General features: G+C 42.9%; 1 protein-coding gene across 2 annotated transcripts in view; it reads left to right on the top strand.

Annotated features, from left to right (window-relative positions):
* The window catches only part of GAS7 (growth arrest specific 7), a 125705-nt gene that overhangs the window by 26556 nt on the left and 85600 nt on the right, over positions 1–13549 (top strand). The gene's annotated exons all lie outside the window — the stretch shown is intronic.

Genomic DNA, 13549 nt, shown 5'->3' with positions numbered 1-13549 from the left:
TATTAGTGGATTTGACACTGTCAGACAGGCTCAGTTGAGACTGGGAGTGGCCAGCTCATCACAGAAAGTTATTGTCTCTCTTTCGTTGTCCATATGTACTTGCTTTTCTAATTCATTACCAGTCAGGAATGGGTCACACCCACTTTGATTGGATCTTTTCCTCTTTTGAATGAATCTCGTTTTCCTCTGTGTGCTTTGTAGTAATGTGGCACACCCATTTCTCGCATTGCTGGGCCTCTGACCTCACTTTGTAATAACATCCACCACATTCCCCTGACCCCCATTGCCCGTACCTGTGTGTGTGTGTGTGTGTGTGTGTGCGCGCGCATGCTTTTATATGCCAACTGAGGATAGCCATATGTGTCTCATGGAATGGTCTGTGGCTCACATAAGCTCTAGGAAAGAAGCTGAATGGCATTTAGTTCCAGATGAGTTCCAATGGCTGTGGATCCGAAAGTTGCATGATTTAACACTGTACTGCCACTTAAAAATAGAACCAGCCCATTTCTGTGGGAACTCTTTGTGCTGGAATTTTTTAAAGTATGTGTTAATAGTTGGGCTTGTAAGGTAACTTCACAGATAATTCTGCCCCCCCCCCAAAACCCCGCCTTCAAGTAGATGGGACCTTTTAATATCTTTTAAAGCCTTTGCTTTATGGAACGTTAACCAAATAATGATTGAATATACGTAGGAACCACCCTTTAAATTATAACTGTAATTTTAATTGATAGGATGATACAGTGTTCTTGATTAGTCAGTCTGCGAAACTGAAATCCTGGATTTATTTAGGAATAATAATGGAAATGGTACCATGAGGACTTGAGCAAAATTCAGGCAACATCATAAAATATACATTGCCATTCATGGCTACTCTTTTTAAAGACAGGTTCTGTGCTGGTTGGCTCTGTTCAGTGTTGTGTAAACCATTGTCCACATTCTGATACATGAATGATCAACGTTGCAGGTAAGTTGGAAATAAAGCAGCCAGGCTGTGCTCACCTAGTAAAAAGTAAAGAGTTCTGGTTGATCAGAGCTGAGTATCGGAGACTTAGAGGGCAAGAAGTGAGTGTGTCCATTAAAGCATGCCATTTCAACATTGATTTCAAAGATCTCCATGTTCGGCTTATATGATGAAATAATCTTGTACATTATGCTAATGCCATGTGGCCTCTGCAGGTTGTGTTCCTCTTCAGAGAAAAAGTTCCTAGTTAACTAGGAAAGATGTGACAACATGGTTGCCTTTTGCCAGTTCTCTCCCTATTCTAAAGTTGCACCTGATGATAACTACTGCAGTGGAAAATGAACTGAAACACAGCTCTTCTTTGAAATTTGCACTTGTCCAAATTTTGCGATATAGTTCTCCAGACATATATACTGTGTGCATAAGTTGTGTGCATTTAGGGAAAGTGCATAAAAATGCACATATTGGTGAAAATAAGATACAAATATGCATATTTTAGGGAAATTTATATACTATTGACCAAAATGCTTTGTTATTTTTGTTTTGGATGGAGTCAAGTAATTGGGATCATTTTGGGGTGGCACATTTTTGTTTCTTTTCAGCCAGAACAAGGTGATATTTTCTTTTTTCATCTAAGTAGAAAGGTTCTAGTTTGGTACGGTTATCTATGAAAATTTGGTGCAATTTTCTTTTAAGTTGAAGACATTCATCATCAAACCAGGTACTAGTTCTGTTTTTAAGTGCCCTGACTTTTGGTGGAGTGTTATGCTCTTCAAACGTTTTGAAGATTTTACTATATACTTGCAGAATGTCACTACGAGAATTGATGTTCTTTAGATTAAAGAGTGCTTTAGATTATAGTGCTGGAGGAGACTCTTGAGAGTCCCATGGACTGCAAGAAGATCAAACCTCTCCATTCTTAAGGAAATCAGCCCTGAGTGCTCACTGGAAGGACAGATCATGAAGCTGAGGCTCCAATACTTTGGCCACCTCATGAGAAGAGAAGACTCCCTGGAGAAGACACTGATGCTGGGAAAGATGGAGGGCACAAGGAGAAGGGGGCGACAGAGGACGAGATGGTTGGATAGTGTTTTCGAGGTTACCAGCATGAGTTTGACCAAACTGCGGGAGGTAGTGGAGGACAGAGGTGCCTGGCGTGCTCTGGTCCATGGGGTCACGAAGAGTCAGACACGACTAAACGACTAAACAACAACAACAACAGATTAAAGAGTACCTGGCTTCTAAAATCAAATGCAAGTTTTTGCCCCACTGCTACACTTATTTCCTGGGACCATTTTAGTTGGGTCATTTGCTCCTATTGACAAAAATGAGTTTTTATCAAGAGTATCTCTTAGAGTGACGAATGGCACTATTTAGTGGGAAGAAACTCCAATGAAAATCCTCATTATTACATATTTTTAGATGATTGTTTATTTGTATATATTTTAAAATTGTATATATGGCTGTTTTATGATGTCCTATATTTGTAATGCCTAATAAAGGTTTGGCGAAGTAAAGTATGTTTCAGTGATTTTATTGCATACAGCAATTATATAGTTGGTTTAGAAATACCCTTATAAATAAACAATGAAATGAAATATTGGTAGAAATGTGCACTAGAACGCTGATGAATTCTCATGGGGATTTTTTTTTTATTTTTAAAATTGCAATCAGTTGTGGAAATGTGGAACTTAATATTGAAAAAAATGATAGTCTGAGAGAACCCTAAAATTGACAGGTTTGTCTTTCACTAGATGGAAATAGATGCTTCTGTCTTCCTTTAAAGGTGTCAAAGAAGTGTAGGAAGTGAGGATCAGGCAATGACGGCTTTGTAGAGGATGGTGGCTGGAGGAACACGTGGCTGCCTTGCTCGTTAGATTCTGTGCAGTGTGTCAGATGTTTCAAGCATGTGTCTGCCTCAGCCCCTTAAGGGACTTGGCAACGACTAAGCAAGCCAACGTGCTTGGAACATATCTGAGGTCATAGGTTTGTGAAATCTATGCATAATGCGATGCAGGCCTTGTTTGGGCTCATGCTGGTGTCATCTGGAGTTAAATGTGAGTTGTAAATAAAAGCTTCCTTTCCAATTGGCTTGTTGAACTGTGTTTGGTGATAGCGGTTTTGTGAGGCTCTGCGTTGATCTGAACTTTTGGATGTGTTCCCAGGCCTTCTCTCTTTCGCCTCTCCCACCCAGTCATGTTGTGTAGATCCTCTGTGAATCAGGCCTGTCCACTGCCTCAGAGAGCTGAATGCCGAATGGAGCTTTGTAGCAAACCATGGAAAAGGACTGAACATGACTGTGCCATCATTATAGAATGGTGGTGGAGAGCTTTCGCTGGAGATTGTCAACATGTCTCTCTGCTGATCTCACAAATGCCAGCATTGTATTCATTCCATAAAGGAAAAGATGATCTCGCCCTTTCTTTTCTAAATCCTGAAATCCCAGTGTTTTAAATGAGCAGGTATTGTGCTACAGGTGGGGACCAGCATCGATGTTTTGATTTTTAAACAATGGGGCTGGTGTGCTGGTGTTTAAACTGTTCACAGAAACGGTTGAATGCACATCTGTTAGATAATTTCAGGTAAATAGTGCCCGCTTATCTGGCTATCATTCACATTTTAAAGGGCTGTTTCCTGCCTTTAAGATACCATGACAACCATGTTAGCAATTCAAAAACAAGCGAGGTAGTTGCGGGTGGGAACTTTGGCTTCTCTGGGTAGCTTGTGAGAGCAGCCACAGAGCTAGAAGGGGCTCAGAGAGTTGTTCAGTGCAGCACAAAGGCAAGGTCAGCTTCCCATAGGAACAATATGCAAAACCCAGATCCTAGAATGTGCCAGGAGCAGATTGCTCTACAAAATGTGTGAGGAACTTTATATGTTGTAAGCTAACATAAACTTACGAGGTGGGGCAGGCTTTGCGTTTCAGTACTTTGTGCAAGGAAATTCCTTTTGGAGCTGCAACAAACCTGCTCCCAGGGTCTCTGAACGTTGATGTTGTTTCCATAAGCCAAATAGTTGCTGGATATTCAAAGCCAGTATCTGTGCATATTTGATTTCAGCATATCTCAGGATTTTTGACAGCCAGCAACTGATATGCAGTGGTATTTAGTGTTGACATATCAGTACCTGACAGTGGTTGTCAGTATCTGATAGTTTACACTTTATGGCATTGTTGTTTGACATCTTGATGAGCAACAGGGAAGTCTAAAGTACTAGGATTTAAAACTTTGATGGATTTCAAAGATATACAAAATTTCAGCCCCACAGAGTAGATTCTGTTCTACCCTTAATCCAAATGATTTATGTTGCCAGTTGATGATCCACCTTCCAGAATCATTGTGATCAGCATTACAGGTACTCCGTGCCAAAGGGAACTGTCAGGGAACTGCCATCGCAGCCAGGAGTGGAGGAAGGGCTCCCAAGCGATGCCGGAGAAGGTCCCAGCAGGAAAGGAGGGGACTCAGCGACCGGGGAAGGGAATCAGCGTTACACCAGGGAGAAAGGCGGGCAGAGGCGGCCTTCGGAGAGTTGGCTCCAGGACTCTTCACCAGAGACTAGCGAGGAGAGTACGGGTCCTCCACTGCCCACACCCACCCTGCGCAGAAGACTTCCGCGCAAGGAGGCTAGGCGGAGACTATCCGTCAAAGAACTTTTATGTTGGAAGAAGTTCAGGAAACGCCCACTGACGGATTCTGCCAGTGACTGAGACAGACGCGAAATCAGGACTGTCCAGCCAGGGGAAGGTTTATCCAGGCAACCTCGCTGAGAGTGGCGGCAACTTACGCACGAGCAACCCCCAATTCCCATTACAGGAACAAAATTCTCCTCCAAAATAAACTACGAAAACTAATCAGATTTGCAAGCATTTATTTAATTCAAATAGATGGTGAAGTTGTTCTTTAAAAAGCCTGCGGGTGTTCTGTTATGGATGTGTGGGAAGGCATGTTAAGTATTGTGGCTACAAGAAAAAGGCAGAATGATAGAGACACATAATATAAAACTTTTGATAATCCAGCAATTCAGTTGCATGACATTCTCCATTGCTCTAATGGCTGTAAATGGTTTAGAAAAGTCGCTGCAAGTTAAGATGCTTGGAATTCCAGATTTCTGCAGCAGAGTCTGTGCTCATGTGGGCCAGGATCAACCTGAAGAATATCCTGAGATGGCCATTGAAAACTCCTAATGAATTCTCAGAACATCAGAGAAGGTGGCTGCAGGAGGAAAACTAATTACACCTCCTTGCTCACAGTTTTGGGGTTGCAGGTCATTGTGTACTTGAAATAGGCCTAAATATAGAGCTGGAGAAACTCTTTGCTTGGAGACAAGAGCTGAGCCTCCTTGCAGCTGATCTTCACTGATGTAAAAGCTCTGTCCGTCTTTCAGCTGTAAGTAGAGCACTCTAATGGTACCTGAATCAAAGCTAGAGTTTGCTCTTGTATTCCGTTCTAGATTTCTCCCATTCTGTTGTATTCAATCATTGACTGCCAGGGTCAAGGCCTAACAATGGGATACAAGCCATTTGCAAAGTTCTTACTGCTCCTTTTCTGCGAGAAACACTGGCTCTTGAACTTCCAGTAGGGTTTTTATTTTTTAAGTATGGCTCATTTTTCAAACTGGGGTGACTTCAAACCTCGTGAACTGATTTGCCCTTACCAGCTAAGTCAAAACTTATCATAGCTACAAAGTTAATCTAATTATTTCCCATGTTTTAAGTGCAATATAACATTTCCTTGCGGTCTGTGTAGGGAAAACTTAATTATTATATTATTTTTTAATGAGGTGAATTGAATGCTGGTAAAAATTGTTGACTCTGGAGATTTATACCCAAAGTAATCATCCTACCCCAACTTTTATTTTTTTTCCTAAGTCTCTCTCTCTCTCTCTCTCTCTCTCTCTCTCTCTCTCGGTTAATATATTGGGCATAGGTTACTACATTGAACAGTATGGCTTGCAGAGCTGTTCTCATTGCAGCTACACCTGACATTCACACTGGGTGGTATCCAACTACGGTAACTCATTTAATCAGTGCATGGATTTCCGCTTGCACAACAGAACCTTCCCCCCTTTCTTTCCTCATGCACTTCCTAGATCTGTTCTGAAAGTTCCTCCACCAGCCCGGAGTAGGTTTTTTTGGGGTGGGGTGGGGTGAGTGGGACGGGAGTGTTTCATTGTGCAAGCAGAAATCCTTGTGCTGATGGAACAAGTTAGGTGGATACTTCCTATTTATTTATTTTTTGTAGTAAATTTATTGTTTAGCAATAAGCCATAGCAGCAACAACAAAACAGGAACCTTCAGAGTTGAGCCACAAATTTAGCTCTTCATTTCCTGGTTACCAGTGCAAATAAGGGAACAAAGTAACATAGTTTTCAGATAGCTCCCCCCCCCCCAATACCTTGTAAATTTTTTAAAGTAGAGCAATATTCTTCCTGACACTAAACTCAAATATTTTTCAAAAGGATCCTTACAAAAACGGCTCTGAGTAAAATAATGAACAATATCCTCTATAACTTTTCAACAAAACAGACAGAAACGCTGCTCCAAGGGTAATTTCTTATAGTGGCCATCTAAAAATGCAGAGGGCATGACTTTAAATTTTAATTCTGTAAACATGTTCCTACATGGAACTAAGGTAATTCTTTCTGAATAGTTACTTTTCTGATGATCTGGCTTGACAGCCACATTGGATACTAGTTCTTTTCAGGTGTTTGCTTTAGCTGATAAAAGAAATGACTAAGGATAAGTATACCTCAGAAAAATCTCATTGCTTGCTTCTCTGAGATCCACTGGAGGTGCTCTATTAATGATACCACCTGTGCTTCAGACTTAGACACCAAGTGTTCAAAAGAAAGACATTCTTAGTAGTTGTACCCCAGCTATGGAACTACTCATTGCAAGCTTGTCAAAGTTGAACCATAGACATGTTTTGGACCGACTTCCTTTGATTGGCTTTGGCGCCCACAGTTAAATGAGCAAAGGGTGGAAACATGTCAATGGTGTTCTAATAGGATGTCATATAATTTGCTGTTTTCCTTTTCTTGCATTGCGTACTCTGAACTTCATGATAGTGTGTGTGGATTATAAAACAAAATACAGTGGGATGAACTTTCTGGGCTGAAGGGCAGCCATGGAAGACACAGTGGTGTGCTTGTTTTGTAGAAAGGCTTGTTTTGTATAACGCTAAGCCTAATTTATGAAGGGAATGGGTGAACCAGCCATGTGATACTACCAGTATCATTGCTATTAGGAATTCCAGACATCATACAGTTTGTGGAAAATGCCACAGCCAATATGTTTGCTGAACATGACATGAAGGACAGCCCATTTGAACAGTATATGACTTACTGGGAAGTATCACTCTTTAAGACACTTAAGGGCTAATCATTGGAAAGAGCTCCTGAAATTCTAAGAATACAAAGATTCCAGGCTTCCGTTCTTTGCATGATGGGATGTTTATATGCCCTACCACCTTGCAGAGTTGAACCTTTTTTGTTTAAAACAAATCAAGATGTTTGCATGAAACAACAAATCTTTATGCAATCCTAGGTCAACTATTTAAATCAAGAAGGCTGTCACTCTGCACACACTCGGAACCACATCAGCATTATTTCTCGGTGTGCTATTTTTTCTTCTTATTGGACATGGCAAATGAAGTCCATCATACAGTTGTGAAGTTACTGGAGATAAAACAGGATTCTTTTATAACGTGTTGTTGTATGATTGCTGTTCTCTCTCTCTCTCTCTCTCTCTCTCTCTCTCTCTCTGTGTGTGTGTGTGTGTGTGTGTGTGTGCAAAGACACATGCTCCCCAGCTGCAGGGTGGGATGGGTCATAAATGCTATAATTGTTTTTTCCCCAAGACCTCCCTCCCACTGAATAGTTCTATTTGGCTGATTTTCCCCCGTAGCTGCATTTTTCCAAGCTGAATCTCATTTTGTTATTTCCTGCCCATATTTCTGACCTCTTTAGTTTCCTTTTGTGGCTTGCCTCTTGTCCATAGCACAGTTCTCTGTCTGCAGCTTTTAGTATCATCTCTGTGTACTGAGTTGATTTTTCATAACTCTCTATGAAAATATGAATAAAGCTTGACAGCTTCCCTTAGTCTGCCCCCACTTTGAAGACTTTCAGTCAGTTTGTACCTTGGCACTGTTTCCTTATAGTTTAGTTTAAAAACAAAGACCATAAACAGGAGTAAAAGCTCCTATCAAGTACTGCAGTGCATGTAACTGAAACTTCAACTTTCTAAGCAGTAAACCCCATTGAACAGGGGGAATTATTTTTCAATAAACATGCATAGGATGCCAAAGATACTTTTGGTGCTCGAAAGTGCTTAGTTCACTCTAATCTTTAAGAATGTGACTTGTCCTATCAAAGGAAAACTCACCACTTATGTTTTTAGGGTAGGGATGCCCTTGAAGTTTTGGATCGGAGCCAGTTTTGATTAACTTGCCAAATACATTTTTTTTATTAAGTCAACTGTTCCACCTTGCATAAAGTTCTATGGCAAATGTTAAAAGCAACAAAAACAAAGGAAACTTCTGGTATTCTGTTCTTTTCAGTTCTGATCTCAGTAATGTCCCAGATAGGTATTAGATAAATCGTGAAACTGGAATATATATAGAGTTCTGTATGGCATGGGGAAAATGGATCTCTCCCTCTCCCTCCCCCTCTCCCTCTCTCTCCCTACCTCCTATATATGTGTGTGTGTGTGTGTGTGTGTGTGTGTAACTAGAACCTTGAGGTCACTAAAATGGTACAGATTGATGGCGGCAGCTCAGCCTTCAAGCAAGAAGTACGGTACTTCTCCAAATAGTGCCTTGCTAAACTATGGAGTTTGGTACAAGATGTAATGATGGGCACCCGCCTTATGGTGGCTTTAAAGGGGTTAAAGGTAAAGGGACCCCTGACCATGAGGTCCAGTCGTGACAGACTCTGGGGTTGCGGGACTCATCTCACTTTATTGGCCAAGGGAGCCGGCGTACAGCTTCCGGGTCATGTGGCCAGCATGACTAAGCCGCTTCTGGCGAACCAGAGCAGCGCATGGAAACGCCATTTACCTTCCCGCCGGAGCGGTACCTATTTATCTACTTGCACTTTGACGTGCTTTCGAACTGCTAGGTTGGTAGGAGCAGAGACTGAGCAACGGGAGCTCACCCCGTCGCGGGGATTCGAACCACCAACCTTCTGATCGGCAAGTCCTAGGCTGGTTAGAGTACCGGTAATTCATAAATGGTAAGGCTGTCCATTCTGAAGGCCAGTTACTGGGGAACATGAGTGAAGAGAGTGCTGTGGTGCTCTTAAGCTATATACACATAGTATATTTAAAGCAGGGACGCGGGTGGCGCTGTGGGTAAAACCTCAGTGCCTAGGTCTTGCCGATCGCATGGTCGGCGGTTTGAATCCCCGCGGCGTGGTGAGCTCCCGTCTTTCGGTCCCAGCTCCTGCCCACCTAGCAGTTCGAAAGCACCCTTAAGCGCAAGTAGATAAATAGGTACCGCTTTATAGCGGGAAGGTAAACGGCGTTTCCGTGTGCTGCGCTGGTGCTGGCTCGCCAGAGCAGCTTCGTCACGCTGGCCACGTGACCCGGAAGTGTCTCCGGACAGCGCTGGCCCCCGGCCTCTTAAGTGAGATGGGCGCACAACCCTAGAGTCGAACACGACTGGCCCGTACGGGCAGGGGTACCTTTACCTTTACCTATATTTAAAGCACATGACCCCCCCAAAAAAAAAGAATCCTGGGAACTATAGTTTAAGGTGCTGAGAACTGTAGTTCTGTGAGAGGTGATTGACAGTTCCCAGGATTCTTTGGAGTGAGTCATGTGATTTAAATGCATAGTGTGTATGATACACAGTCATATATTGCTTGCGGGCTCCCAGAGGCGCCTGGTTTACTGCTATGGGAAACATGATGTGGGTCTAGATACACCTTTGGTTTGACTTAGCAGGGCCTGTTCTTATGTTCTTACTGTTTGTTTCATTAAATTAACTATAGTACCCCCCCACCCACCTTACAGTACTGAGACTTCTTTTTTTATAACCACCTTTTTGCAAAACAAAACACAAAACCGCCCACCACATCTCCATTTGAATCCTGTATTTAAATAGTTAAATCAAGAAATGCCTTGACACAATGCAGTTTCTGTCTCATGTGGTAACTTTTGAAACCCATCCAATCATTTTTAGAGTTTTAGGAAATGTTTGTTAACTTAAAAGGGTTTCTTTCTCTTTATAATACATCCTGATCTTGTTTCATCCTCATTAAAACTCTGTTAAGTAGTTTAGACTGTGACACAGAATGGCTTGTCTAAGGCCACCCAGTGAGCGTTGTTTTCTCCCACGTCCAACCTCAACATATTATTTTCTACATACTAGACTGTGAGTGTAATGCTTTTTTTAAAGGTACATAGAATTGTAGAGTGGGAAGGAACCACAAAGGTCATCTGGTCCAGCCCCCTGCAATGCAGGAATCTTTTGCCCAACATGGGGCTCGAACCCACAGCCCTGAGATTAAGAGTCTCATGCTCTGCCAACTGAGTTCTAACCAGGAATTCTGTTTGGGACTTAAGGGTAAAAGGAGAGTCTTATTTCAGTTCCCTCCCCTGCTTTTCTTTTCTCCCACCCCAACCCCGCTTCCCCAAACAAGGGGCATTCTTCCTCACCACTGCTAATGCTGTTGAGATTTACTTAAGCCACCACAAACAGGTATGGGAAGGTTTTCACCTAGCAAATATTCAGTATCAGCAAGCGTTCCTGAAGCATTCCTTAAGTGCTCAAAGTGGTCTTTAGGGAGAAAAATGCCTCAAGAATAAGACAGGAGAAACTAGTCTTTGAACCAGGACAAAAGCAGGTGGGGCATGGTGGGAAATATATAGGGAGCTGCTGGGAATACCTTTTTGAGGGGGAGGCAGATTCAGAGGCCTGTTTTTAGAGTTATTCAAGATTACATGACAAAACTCACTTATTATAAGAACAGAGGTTTTGGTTGTCATTATATATACCTCATATATAAACTATAGCAATGCTACAAATGAAGGCCAAGCAGACAGCACATACAAGTGAAGGTGGAATTGTATGTTAAAAGACATATGATTCCTACAGTGGTACCTCGGGTTAAGAACTTAATTTGTTCTGGAGGTCCGTTCTTAAACTGAAACTATTCTTAACCTGAGGTACCACTTCAGCTAATGGGGCCTCCCCTGCCGCCATGCTGCCGGAGCCCGATTTCTGTCCTCATCCTGAAGCAAAGTTCTTAACCCAAGGTACTATTTCTGGGTTAGTGGAGTCCTTGAAGCATCTGTAACCCGAAGCATCTGTAACCCGAGGTACCACTGTAATATTATTTATTTTTTGCACGGGGCATCCGTTTTCTGCTCAGTATATTGCTGCTGCAGCAGCATTGTTTATACTTCCTATTGTAGGACATCCGCATACCAAACCTCCACAGAACAAACCCACGCAAGCCAGATCACAGAGGGGCTACAGTTGGAGAAATGTTGCGTTGCAGAATGGTGCCGATGGGGCAAATAGCTCCAGATGGTGCCAGCAATCCAAGCTGCATATTACAGGCACTTTTTCATCTCCCACTCTTGGTCGCCAAGTAGGCTAATCTGATGTGTGTGTGTGTGTGTGTGTGTGTGTGTGAGAGAGAGAGAGAGAGAGAGAGAGAGAGAGAGAATGAATTTGAAGACAATGGTATTTTCCCACTGGTGTTCCCCAGCCACTGAGATTTGGAGGCAGACTGCCTTTAAACCTGGAAAGAGCACACAGGCACCATGACTTGTAGCCCAGCAATGAATCTGAATGTCAGGCATGCTCTTTTGATTTGAGAGAGATGCACTGGAGGTGACAGAGAGCCAGGCAGAGAGAGGTCTGTATGTAGTGTGTGGTTTTTGTGTATGTATGGTCTGCGTGAGAAATAAATGTATATATGAAGTGCATATATGAATGAGAAAGAGATGCATGTTTGTGCATGTGCTATGTGAGGGAGAGAGTATGGTGTGACCAACTGGCATATTATTTTCCCCTGGTACTGTGGACTGCTCCCTATTGGATTGTAACAACACAGTTGTATATGTGTGAAATCAGTATTATGTGATCTCCAGGCAGGAATGGACTCCCCTTCATTGGAGGTTTTTAAGCAGAGGTTGGCCTGGGACTTATCTGTTGATTCCCAACAGCAAGCGTTGGCAGGCTGGGCTCCCTCACTCGCTTGCTTGCTTGCTTACTCCAAGGCCACCACAGCTCCTGTAAACTGGCATACCCTGGTCAGCCCCAGAGGCACCATTTGCCTAGGGAGCTTGTAACCAGGGTTGCTGCAACAAACAGCTGTGCAAGCTTTTGGGAGGCAGAGACACCAGAGGACCTCAGAGGAGGGACGGAAGGAAAGAGGGACAGAGGCCAGTGTTGCCCGCGGCATCCCTGACCATCATTCAAGGCACCCCAAGGTGCCACGGCACACTGGTTGAAAACCACTGATTTGACTTATAAAATGTTGATTAAGAACCCCCAGAACCATGCATATTTTACCTCACTATGTGGTGATTTTGCCTTCTGAGGAATGTGTTCATAGTCACGTTCCAATTTGGTTAATTTTGTTGTGTCATAAGTTGCTCTCTGTTTTGCCTTTGTCCTCCTGAAGTTCAGTAAGTTGAACATACTTCATGCCATGGTGTGAGTGTAACATCAGTACCCAAACATAGCACTTTTCAATGCATTCACTCTTCAGAAATAAGATGTGTTGTATTTGAGAGGATATACTCCTGAGTATGTACTAGGGACGCAGGTGGCGCTGTGGGTAAAACCTCAGGGCCTAGGACTTGCTGATCGTCAGGTCGGCAGTTCGAATCCCTGTGGGGGGGTGCGCTCCCGTTGCTCGGTCCCAGCGCCTGCCAACCTGGCAGTTCGAAAGCACCCCCGGGTGCAAGTAGATAAATAGGGACCGCTTACTAGCGGGAAGGTAAACGGCGTTTCCGTGTGCTGCGCTGGCTCGCCAGATGTAGCTTGTTACACTGGCCACGTGACCCGGAAGTGTCTTCGGACAGCGCTGGCCCCTGGCCTCTTAAGCGAGATGGGCACGCAACCCCAGAGTTGGACACGACTGGCCCGTACGGGCAGGGGTACCTTTACCTTTACCTATGTACTAGTTATTAACACAATTCTCAAAACACAATTATTATGCCCTAGTTATGAACACCATTCTCAAAATTGGAACCCGTGTTAAGATGCAAACAAGACAAATAATGATAGGAACGAGGCAATTTGGTGCTTGGAGATTTTTCAGAATGCTAAAATAGAGCTTATAGTGGAAATCTTCCCAAAGGTACATAAAAATAATTTCTATATTGAATCTATGCATGTTTAATACTGATTATAACAGCTGCACTGTTGGTATTGATCCAGAACTAAATATAGCCAGTTCTAGCCATCATGTGAATTGTGCTTTAGACGAACATTTCATAAGGATAGATGGGGGAGAGTGAGGTCCTTAACTAGACTGAATACTCCCATAAACCATATTGTATATCCCTTTACTTGCTTCCCATATAATGTAACTTCTTCTAAGGCCAGAGGATCAAGATAACATAGGGGAGAT

The sequence above is a fragment of the Podarcis raffonei genome, chromosome 2, assembly GCF_027172205.1.
Source record: "Podarcis raffonei isolate rPodRaf1 chromosome 2, rPodRaf1.pri, whole genome shotgun sequence".
NCBI classification, from domain to species: domain Eukaryota; kingdom Metazoa; phylum Chordata; class Lepidosauria; order Squamata; family Lacertidae; genus Podarcis; species Podarcis raffonei.
The sequence above is the reverse complement of the archived record's forward strand: the minus strand, read 5'-3'. Positions and strand labels throughout refer to the sequence as shown.